Source organism: Hibiscus syriacus, unplaced genomic scaffold, assembly GCF_006381635.1.
Source record: "Hibiscus syriacus cultivar Baekdansim isolate YM2019G1 unplaced genomic scaffold, ASM638163v2 tig00004198_pilon, whole genome shotgun sequence".
NCBI lineage: Eukaryota > Viridiplantae > Streptophyta > Magnoliopsida > Malvales > Malvaceae > Hibiscus > Hibiscus syriacus.
In genome coordinates, this window is record NW_024062005.1 from 186,743 (window position 1) to 199,740 (window position 12,998).

Genomic DNA, 12,998 nt, shown 5'->3' on the forward strand with positions numbered 1-12,998 from the left:
CTTATGCGTCCCGTCAACTCAAGCCGTACAAGAATAATTATGCTACGCACGACTTGGAGCTAGCAGCGGTAGTGTTTACGCTTAAGATCTGGAGACATTATCTATTTGGGGAAAAGTGTAATATTTTCACGGATCATAAAAGTCTCATGTATCTGCTTACCCATAAAGAATTGAATTTAATTTAGCATAGTTAGATAGAACTGTTAAAGGATTATGATTATGTGATTGGCTATCACCCAAGGAAAACAAATGTAGTGGCATATGCGCTAACTAGAAAGTCAATTATGGACCTTGAGGGCCTTGTTAGCACGGTTGAGGTTGTCCGAGCATGGAGGGTTATTGGCGGAACTTTGAGGTGAGCTTGAGCTATTGGGAAAAGTCAAGAGGTTGCAAGGTTCAGACGATTTTTTGAGAGCCCGAGTTGAATAAGTTTACCGAGACGAGGCTTCAGGATTTTTAGCTAAGAGATGAAGATGTATTGTACTTTAGAGATCAATTATGTGTACCTGTATTTGAGGATTTGTGTAACAAGATCCTTTTTACAGTCCACTCACAGTGCAATCAGGGAGCAATAAGATGTACCAAGAACTTCGACCGTGATATTTTTGGCCGAGTATGAAAAGAGAAGTATTCGAGTTTGTGGCGAAATATTTGATATGTCAACAAGTTAAGGTGAAACACCAGGTTCCTTTAGGATTGCTTAAATCGATGCAGATTCCTCAGTGGAAGTAGGAGAGAGTATACAAAAGCATGATATTGTATAGGTGATTGTAGACAGATTAACTAAGTCGGCTCATTTTCTCCCAGTGCGGATGGATTTCACCCTAGAGAGGCTAGCACAGTTGTATATTCGCGAAATAGTAAGGTTGGATGGGGTTTTAGTTTTGATTATATCAGATAAGGTTTCTCAATTCAGATCTTAATTCTGAAAGGTTTTTCACTAATCCTTAGGCACCAAGTTGCATTATAGTACTATTTTCACCCTTGTACTGATTGTTAGTCAAAGCGTGTAGTTCAAGTTCTAGAAGACATGCTTAGGTTTGTGATTATGGACCTTGAGGGTAGTTGGGAGGACAATTTTCCACTAATGGAGTTTGTGTATAATAATATCTATCAACATAACATTAAAATGGCACCATATGAAGCTTTGTATAGACGTAAATGTAAGACTTCCATATGTTGGACTAAAATTAGTGAAGAGAAGTTGGTAGGTCCTGACTTGATTAGAGAGACCGAAGAGAAAATTACATTAATCCAGAATCTATTGAAAGAAGCATCCGACAGACAGATGCCACATACAAATTTAAAGCATAAGGACATCGAGTTTAATGTGGGTAATAAGGTGTTTGTCAAAGCATCTCTTTGGGAAAAGGTACTACATTTCAAATGCAAAGGAAACTTATCCTCGCACTTTATAGGACCTTATAACATCCTTGAGAGGATTGAACCTGTAGCATTTTGATTAGCCCTCCTATAGAGCTAGAGCGTATCCATAACGTGTTCTATGTGTCTATGTTAAGAAAATGTCATCCAAACCCTTCACATATACTGTCGTTAGAGCAAGTTTAGTTAAGCCAATATATGTCGTATGAGGAGGAGCCGAAGGATTTTATAAAATGAGGTAAAAAAGCTATGAATCAAAAAGATCCCTTTAGTGAAGGTATTTTGGAGGAATCACGGTGTCGAAGAAGCCACTTGGGAAACTGAGGATGATATGCAGCTTCAATATCTGCATCTTTTCTATGCAAGTAAATTTTTAGGACAAAATTTCTCATTACAGGGGAGAGTTGTATTACCCCAAATCCCAAGATAGTAGTTTGACTTGACCCAAGACCCGTTGTTAGGACCCAAAAGACTTATTAAGATAGTTTGACCTAAATTAAGTTAGATTAGGGTTTAATTTGGTCCCAAGTGTTAAGAGTTGGGATAAGTTTATTAAGAATTAAAATGATGATTACCAAAAATGTAATTTTTATTTTTTTAAATCAAGAGCTAAACCCCATATTTTTTTAATGATATCAACATAACCACCCCTCATCTTCATCCACCAAACACTCTTCCTCTTCTCCCCATTTCTTCTCTATTTTAAGTGAAGTCAAGATCTAAGTTTTAGGGATTTCAGCATTTAGTTGAGTTCATATAAGGTAAGGAAATTATTCTCTAAATCAAGATCTTCATTCCAAGCCCTATATGTTGAGTTTTAAGCTTTGAACAAAAAAATGGATTTTTGAGGGGGTTTATGAAATTAAGGATTCTAGCCTATGTTTGGGGTAGGATGAACTTTAAGAAATCTTTTTAGACTCCCAATAGTCTCATAAATAAGGTAGTAATTTCATCTTCTTGTGTATTAATAAAAGAGGTTCGATAAGTGTCTAAAGTAAGGGGAAGAAAAAGTTGTCCATTGGGTGATTTGAGAAGTTTTATTCAACCAATCTATCAAGATAACACCCTCATAACCTTCATATACCATTTATAAGCCTTACCATGTATTTATGTAGCTTACATTAGCTTTGAATGATTTAAGAGCATGTTCATGGTAGATCTCAAGTTAATGTGTTTTTAAGTGATATGATGCTTCTTTATGATCATAATACAAACAAACAAGATATTAATAACGTTTGGGACCTCTTTAAGGCCTTTAGGACAGTTTAGAAAGGTTGAAGATGCTTAAGAAAGACATTTTCAGGTAGCAGTATCCATAATGTATGGGTCAGTAACGATATTTTTCTTATTTAAGGCAAAAATACGTGAGTTTTAAAGCAGGGGTATCGAAACTCATGCATAGAGTATCCATTCTCTAGGCCCAGTCTCGATACCTAAGGGAAAGCTCTCGATACTAAAATTCTAGAATGCCATTTTGGTACCGATACTCATGGAAGTATCGATACCAAGGGCTGGGTATCGATACTCCCCATAGGGGTATCAATACTACCTTTTTTCTTAAGGTATATTTTAAGTTGTTGGTATCGATACTCAAGTAGGGGTATCTATACTCCTAAGTCAATATTGATACTATTGTGTCAGTATTGATACTATCTCCTTTTCAAGAATAATAAATTATGGGGAATGCTAGAAACACGTTTGAGGGACCCAAACCACTCCTTAATCATTCAATAAGACATTAAGTGAAAACAATATTAACAAGTAAAATTTAACTTAGAAACACTATAATTTAAGAAATCTTAATATTTTCCTTGTATGATGTTCGGGAAAAGAGATGGACACCTAAATCACTCTAGAATATAAGGGAATGTTTGTATGCTGAGATATGGTCAACCCTAAGATCGTGCACTAGGCACGTCTTTGCTAACTGGGTGTAGATGCTCGAAGGCTCAACGGAGCAAGTTATTGGGTGATGGAATCCAATGTAGAATTATGTATTTTCACCCTAGGTAGGATAGAAGAGTGCGTGAGCTCTGAGATGTAGCCCATTAGCCGAACCATGATGCTTACCTTTGTATGTATATTTTAGTTAGCATACTGGTATGCTAGAAAGTATGAATTTGTTTAGATTGGTTATTAGAATGGCACTGAGCTTGTGAGCTCAGCGTTCGGATTTTTTTCGTGCGCATGTTCGGATCAGGAGCGTTTGCAGAAGCCTTGCCTATACCGAATAACATCAGCCGCCAACTTTATGTCTCGACTTTTGTATTAGTGGAATATATTGTAAATGAACCCGCGTATGTTAGGTCAAGATGTAATGATTGAATATTTTGTAAAATTAAATTCAAGATATTTTAGGGGCTTTCGAATTTGTAAAACAAGTATTTTTGAAGTATACATTTATGTATGTCAAGTTATGGATTCTATGCAAATGAATATATTGTTTTTAAAATAGAAAAAAAATTCGACCACTCTTGTGGTCCGTGTGATGTCATAGTCCATCGATCTTTGGGTCCTACTAAATTAGGATGTTACAACTTAGCAGTTGATGATTCACATTTTCAACATTTGTCGATTGATGACACCTTTCATTTGTTGAAAATTTTGAAATTTTATACAATTTAACTCCAAAAGATTTATTTAAAGTTGAAGACAACTAATAACGAAGTGTTAACTTATAATTTTTTTTGTTAATAAAAGTTTGATTTTAAAGTTTAGAAAATTATTACATGAAAGTATAATGTATTTTTAGAATTTAAAAGTATCATAGGGCTCATTATTCAGTATTGGGTAAACTACATAGATTATCACTAACTATCAATAAATTTCTTTTTGATCATATAACTATGAAATGACTATTTTATAATAATTTAACTTATCAAATTTATCTTTTCAGGCAACTAACCCTTAGATGAATAACAAAAACATGACTTAATTGCTTATAAAGTTAATAAATTCAATCTAAGTCAGATTTGTTCGTATCTACCCGTTGTTCAAGTTTTTCAGGATGAGATTTTCATCTTTTCCTTGTATGGTCTTACTATGATCTTGAGTGGCTTGTTTCTTAATGATTATAAAAGAATTTCTTAATTATGCATCTAATTTATGATTTTTGTCGTAAATTTTATTATAATTTTATATTTTTCTTATTTATTAATAAAATTAACTACATTTATTTTAAATAATAAATTATATCTTTAATATTTACATATTGTTTTAATTTTCATATTATCAGTTAGAGATTCAAAAAAAATATAGAAAATTATCATGTGATATCCATCATCTTTATTTTTGTTAGGATTAGTAAAAAATAAGCGCCTAAACTATACTTAGAAAAATATTTTAGTGCCTAAAGAATATTTTGCTTAAAATAGGTGTCTAACGTTTTCTCAGTTATACATTTAGGTGCTTATCATTTAATTTTTAATTTTTTAATAATAAAAATATTATTTTTAATAAAAAGATAAAAAAATTAATTTATTTACAAAAGAACCCCAAAATTTAATGAATTATAAAAACTCTAGAACCTAAAATCTCTCATTTCAACTATTTACTAACCGTGGACCGATGGAGGAGCACCGATGAAACCAATGGAGCGACGACAAGGATAGGTTTTGAGCGGAATTGCAGGGTGGTTCAAATGGTGGTGACAGCGTGTCTTATGGATGTTAGAATTGGTCGGAATCAAAGAAAAACAACGGCAGTGGCTTAAAATCTTACGAACCTTCGAACGCTTCTCCATGGCAAACGGTGGCAGCTTACAGTGAAAGGTCAACAGAATTTCAATCAAGAGTCGATGTCGGTGCTAATGATGGTGGCGGTGAAAGCCACGGTCGATCGACCAGCGACCATTGAAGGGGAAAAGGGGAAGGGAGAAGGGGAAAGAAAAAGGGGCGGCTCTGTGCGGGTTTTGTTTTGGGTTTTTTTTACAAAATATATTTTATTTTATTTTTATTTTTAAAATAAAAATTATCAAAATTACCAGGGCTCGACATGTGTCACTTAATGGTTAAATTTAACGGTCATTACAGTCCAAACATTTAAAAGTGCTCCAAAGAAAAAAATTTAGGCACCTAATTTTAGCGAAAAATTTTTAGGCACTAAAACATTTTTTTGAGGCAAATTTTAGACACTTATTTTACATTAAGCCTTTTTTTTATTCATCTAGATTGTGATTTGAATTATGAAATGAAGAATTTTTATTTGATTTTAACTAGATTCGAACCTTGATCAACCAACTTTTAGCACACTCAATAACTAACATTTGAATTATACTTTTAAATTTGAATACTTTGTGAATTCAAGTATTTGAAGGAGAATAATATTTATTTTGTACTTAGATAAAAATAATTAAATAATTTATAGATAAAATATATATTTAGATTTTTGATAGATTTACGAATTTAAATTTGAATAATTAAAAAATTATAGCTATCCAACTTGCTGGCTTTCCTATCTCAAACAAGATATTTATTTACCTGCAGTGGTACAAATATATCATGACGTTCAAACAATACAAAAATTTGATGAAACCTCTTCAAATCATGCATAAATAATTGTTATGCATGGGTAAGTTGAGAATCTATTTAATTAAGACTATTTACCTAATATATCTATTCGATATGTGATTTATTTTCAAAAGAAAATATTTTAATTATCTTGTATGAAGATAATAAACATGTAAGAAAGAGTTATATATATCAAAGGAGATAGACTCAAACAAATTTTATTCAAATTATTCCACACTCATAATCATAAGAAATAGGGTGATATAAAAGTTCAACAAAGTTAACGTTTAAAACGATGTGTAGGGACACGGACTAAGCACTGAGGACTAAGTTACTTTGGTGGTTAAATGAATTATTGTTATTCATATATGTCATGAGTTCGAGCACCAACAACTACATAGTATTTGAGTGTTCATTATCAAATGGTTGAGAGTCTTTACAAAAAAAAACTACCACTTGTAATCATCCTAGATTAATAAAAGCTTAATTATAAAATAAGTGCTCAAATTATAGCGTTTTTCACAAATAGGGGCCTAAACTATTTTCTAAATGATCCAAATGCCTAACGTTACAAACGTTACCACTTTTGGTGCTCGAAGCATAACTGTTGTTAGTTTTCTCCGTTAAGTGACATATGTTACATTCTAATAATTTTAAAATTTATTTTTTAAAAAATAAAAATGTTATATTTATAAAAATCATAATCTCTCTTAAATTACAATAAAACTCAAATCCCTAAAAAATCCTAAATCCCTAACCCTTACCCCCCCCCGCAGCCCTTTCCGACCACGGCCACCACAACTGACGTATTCTCTGTGACATAGGTCACCCTACCTTCACTTGGATTCTTGATGAAGACAAGGTTGTCCTTTGATTATTTCGATCTAGGAAAACAACAAGGATATCTACACAAGCAAATTGAATCAAAGCGAATGGTTAGATGAAAGTAAATGTAATAGAAAGAGAGAGTTACTTGCAAAAGATATAAATGAAGACAATGATATATTTGAAAATATAATAGTGAAGTATGGTGTTGGAAGTAAGATGATAGTGATGGTGATGATGTAGTATGGAAATGGTTATGGAATTTGAATAAGTATCTTAAAGTATCAAGGAGGAAACAAAGTAATATTAAAACTAGGCCCAACACCTTATAAGATGACTTTAAGGGGTGGTGTTTAAAGACTTTGATCCACTGTCTATAAAGAGATAGGAACCAGTCGTATCAGGGTGGAAAGATAGGATTGACGCCACAAACTAAGCTTGATAAGTTAATAAAGTTCACTTAAGAAATAAAGAGAAATTTAACTTACAAATATGTTTTTAAAAGTTGAATGATTTACAAATCAAGACTTAGCTATTTATAAGCCTTAAGGATGCCTAAGTTACAATGCACGGCTAGGTGTTAATATAGATAATTAATGACTTCTTTATGAGTATATCCTTTAGATACAAGACATGTCTTATACTTGTCAACATCACCATTTGCATCCATCTTTGTTTTAAATATCCATTTTTCAACTAATCATCTTTATACCTTCAAGTAATGAGACATGTTTTCAAACTTTATTATCTTGTATAAAACTTATACTCTTTTTCAAGACATTAATCCACTTTTGATAGTTGGAACTTTTATGACATGACGAATGTTGATTAGATCATATTCCATCATCCACTGTCATCTCTATTTCTTGGAGAAATACAACATAATAATCTAAATATTATTTCTCTCAACTCGTGGATCTTCTTAATGACATTTGTTCTCCGAGCTTGCAGAGTTTGATCTTCCGAAATGATTTCTCATCTTAAATGGAGAGTTTTTAAAAATATTTTTATTGAGATTTTAAATTCACTTCTTAAATAACGACATGTATAAGCACATGTATATCATCAAAAGTGATAATAAGAATTGAGTTAATCCAATTCCTCCTCAAAATCAATTCCTTAAACCTTATTTCTCCCTCCAAACTCAACATACTAAAAATAATATTATAGATCTCATCTTAAAAGTATTGCTAATTATGAGATCATAAAACTTATAATCTTTGGATCGCTCAAAATAACCAAGTAGTTGCTTAATGTTTTAGAATTCAATTTATCCTTATTTTTCCTAACTTATCTCAAAAGAGAACACCCTTTGTAATATATTATTGTATTTTTTGAGTTAGACCCTTAACATGTAACACCGTAAACCCAATTAGGCCTAACGTTTCACACTAGGCCACCAAGGCAACCCCTAATTTTCAAAACCTGCTAATTTTCTTTTCAAACATATTGAATGATATAATAATAAAACATAAATAAATGTTATAAAAATATTTTACAAAACATGTGCTCTGTGAAACATAATTTAAAACCAAAATAATACAACATTGACTTTAATAAATTGAATACATAATTAAGGTTCTATGACTGCACATGCCCACTAAAGCTACATTACAATACTCTGTCGAAGATGTAGGAAGTCTTGCTACGACAGTGCTCCACGAGCTGCACAAGCTACTAACATGCCAACGAAAAACATCCGAAGGCTGAGCTTACAATGCCCAACAGTATAGTCACTAATCTAGAGCAGAATAAGAATTTTATAAACATAAACATGTTGAAGACATGGTACTAAGTAGTAGGTAATGCATGACCCAGATCAAGTGCTACATACTTAACGCTTTGTTGTTCTATCACTAAAGTGGGGGTCCCACACTTACCTTAATTCTCTGCTAAGGGCCTCGCCATGAGTACACTTCTAAAGGGTCTCTAACCATAGTGACTGAACATGTTACACATTATCTAAACGTGACACTGACACTTATGTGCATTATCTAAATGCAAAACATGACTAGTATCTGGTTCACATAGCTCTCAAACAGTAGTTACTGAGAGAACCCCAATACCATATAGCATCGGTGTAATTGTCCCAAAACATATTGAATGATCTTCTAATCCTTAAATAGCCATCAAATAGATCACTGAGGGGAACTCTGTGTCACATAGCATCGATACAATTCCCGCACAAACTGAAGCATTGGCTCAGTCTCACATAGCCTTCAAGCTAAACTTTAACATATCTGACATACTAAACTGATGGGACTATACATGTATAGTTGACACAAACAAACATGAGATAGGTCTGGTGGTGTGGCCAGAGGAATTTACCTGCATCTTAAAAAGGACTCCCCAACCTACCTTGAGTATGGAATAGCCTAGAGGTAAGAACCGAAATTTATTTGCATCAAAAGCTTAACTGACTATACTAAACTGACATAGCTACCCATGATAACACTTACATTGCTAACCCACTCCTCGCAAGTGTCTGGGCCTTACACCTTAGTTAGCCCCTGAAGTGTCTCGCACAGTGACAATGCCCCACTAGGGCAACTAAGGTAACTTGGGTATACCTTAACTTAGTTAGAGTCGCTAAAGTGAGGTCAATATCACACTAGTTGTTATCTCACTCGTTCTCTCATCTAGAATGTTATGCGAAGGCTTACTTCTTATATAAGGAACCGACTAGCCTGATACCAATATTATGGTAGTTATTTAGGGTTTTAAGGTTTCATGAAACACATACTAAACAACAAATTCATGATTTATGGCATGAATCAAAAGTGAAACCCTAAGCTCAACTACACAAATCTTAGCAATTTCTTGTGATTTATGAAAATTTAATACTTTAAAGGATTAGAAATATTCTACCATGATGATTTAATTCTAAATTAGAGCTCCTTTGTCTAGAAATCACCCTACTCAAGGCTTGGATGATGAAAACCCATCTTTTATTGCAAAATAAACCCAAAGCTTGAATCTTCAAAAATAAGGTTGTTGGGAGGTTTATTAGGACGAAAATGAAGTATAAAAGAGCTCAAGATCTTACCTTGCTATAGAACTTGGAAAGGGAAGGAAGAAAGAAGATAAAAGAAGAAGATAGAGATGAATTAGGAGAAACCCACGTTCAAAATGGTATAAAACCCCAAATTTTAACTTCAATTTGCATCAATGGTCTAATTGCTCGTTTGATCCTTTGCATTTTGTACCATATTTAAAAAATCCTTTTTTATGGATAATTGGGGCCCAAAACTAACCCAATAAATCCCAACAAATTAATTTATAAATTTCACGAGGTCCACTTACCTCTCGGGTAAACCAGAATTTAGGGTGTTACAACTCTCGTCTCCTTAAAAGAAATTTATCCTCAAAATTTTCTTGGTCCAAACAACGACTTATCCTTAAGTCAAACACTTAGGAACCTTGAAGTACCTAAACTTATATCAAAATTGATTCTGAAGTAATAAGTCCTTATAAACTGACATGCGGCTTGAAATTTGCGAAATCAATTTCTGGTTTTTCTGAGGATGCTACCAATTCCGAACTTCAAGGGAGAACCTTTGAGAAGCACGAAGATAAAGAAATCACATTCTTTCTATCTAACATTGTACTCTCGAAACGTTCTACAAGGATGACTGTAACACCCTAATCCAATCCATCCCAAAGATCAATGCATTAAGATGCCACGCGGAACCACCAAAATGGTCAGCCAAAAATTTATTTTCAAAATAATCATGCTTATCAAAGTAATTCATCAATTCATACTAGGAACCAGATTAAACTTTATAAAATATGAGAGTCTCCCAAATACATACAAAATAGAACCCATAAGTTTGAAATCAAAATAGAGTTATGACTCGAATTAGTAGAAAGTTCACATAAAATACATGCCCTCTGAAATAGACATAAGACATACTATGGAACGACGAATCTGGAATGTACATATACAATAGGCTCCTCGACGATCACTCTACTAACTTGTGCACAGAAACACATTCCATACACTTAGCTCACAAGGTTAATTCCACAAAAATAACTATGCAATACTACATGCATTCATTCCATGAACATGCCGGTATGCAAAGTCTTAACTTACATGAGTACATAACAACATGAGATTGGCCCAGTGGTGTGGTCGGAGGAATTTACATGCATCTCGAACAACACACTAACCTATCTAAAGCGTGATAGCTTCAGGGTAAGAACCAAAATTTACGTGCATCGATATTTAGAGCCTTTAATCTACCTCATATATCTGATATGTCAGGTGAGGATCGGAAGTCAACATGAATAAAAAGCTCTCATCTTGAACCTATTCTAGCATAGGGCATAATTTCAAAATTTACTTGCATCAAAATTTGTATCGGTACGACCCAAAATTTATGGGGATCAGATGTGTACCATCAAACAATATCCAGATACTCACAACAAATGATGATCATCGTAGTGCTAGAGTAACTTAGGTGTTCGACCTATTTCCCAAGTGTAACATAAAGGCCAATCTTATGTCATCCTATCTTTCTTGATTTCTAGGTGAGAAATTAACAATCTTGATTGCTTCCACTTGTATTGAATATTTGTAGCTTATATGAACTCAAAACACATCAGCCCGAACACCCAAACCAAATGACCAAAATTATCCAAAAGTACCATGGGTATCGATACTATGCCCATAGTATCGATACTAATCCATTAGGTGTCGATACTAACTTGAGTATCGATACCCATTTTCACTTTGATGTTTTGAAAAATATATTGGTATCGATACCCCTATAGGGAATATAAATACTTTAATCAGGGTATCGATACTCCCATGTGTATCGAAGCCAAATTTGGCTTCGATTTTTTCAAAAATACTCTAGTATACTGGACTCTGAGTATCGATACTCATTGAAGAGGTATCAATATTTCCCTTATAAATTACTTGGTTTTTACCCTTCACAAAGAATAGTATCGATATTATTCTTCTACTATCGATATCGATAGACCTGAGTGCTTTGTTTTATGCCTCAAATAATGACCAAAACTCACCCAAACACTCCCCTAAGACAAGTAAAGTTTATTAGAGTCTTATTTGAGGTCATAGAGTTCAAAAGGGACTAGCTTTCATGCTTGCAACACAAATATGGAATTTACCATGAAATTATTCTAGCATGCTTCTAGGAACAAACATACCATGAATGTGCATAAAATGATCTTCATGTGGTATGGTCAAGTTAGAATTGTGTTACCTTGAAGCTAGGTGACTGAAAAACATTCTCAAATCACCCAAGAACCAACTTTTCCTTGCCTCTAGCCTTTGAGCTCTCCTCTTGCTCTCGCGCTAATCAAAACCATGAAAAATGAGTTATTAACTCATTTTAAAACTTAGAAAGGTGTTAAAAATATCATACAACTCAAAACTTTATCGAAAAGGGATTAAACTTTAAGATTCCATAAACCCCCCTAAAACCCATTTTTGGTTAACTTGCCCATACCTTGTAAAAGAATGCTTAAATAGAAGCTTAGGAGATGAAGGTTGTAGTTCTTACCTTGGAATTCTCAAATGAGGCTTGAGTTTCTTAAAGTCCCTAGCTTTAGTTTGGCTTGGAAGGAAAAATGATGAAGAAGAAGGGAGAAAGAATACAAGGTAAGGGATGAAAAAGATGAGCAATGGTTCAGATATGATATCATTAAACAATTAAGGAGATTCAACCTTTTTCAAAAATTTGATAATTAATCCCCTAGTCCCTCCACTTTTGAGTACAAAATAGAAACACCCTTTTTATAACTTGTTGAGCTCATCTATGGCCCAAGTCAAATCCATTTGGGTCCAAAGCTTGATAAACTAAGGGAAATTTATTCTAAAGTTTATTCGAATAAACCCGAAACTCCTAACCCGTATTTCGGGGCATTACAACTCTTCCCTCCTAAGAAAATATTTCGTCCTCAAAATTTACATGAATAGAAGATGTTTAGATACTAAAGTTGCATATTTTTTTCGTGTTCCCATGTTGCCTCCTCAACGCCATGGTTCCTCCACAAAACCTTTACTAATGGTAACCTCTTATTTTGCACTTCTTTGGCGTCTTTGGCAAGGATTCATATAAGTTCTACCTCATAAGTTAAGTCTTGCCTTACTTTAACTTTTTAAAGGGGAATAACGTGGAACGAATCAGATCGGTATCTTCGAAGCATGGAGACGTGAAACACATTATGATTGAACTCTAACTCTGGAGGCAAAGATAACCAATAAGCCACTGGCCAATCTCTCTCCAAAACCTTATATGGTCTAATGAATCTTAG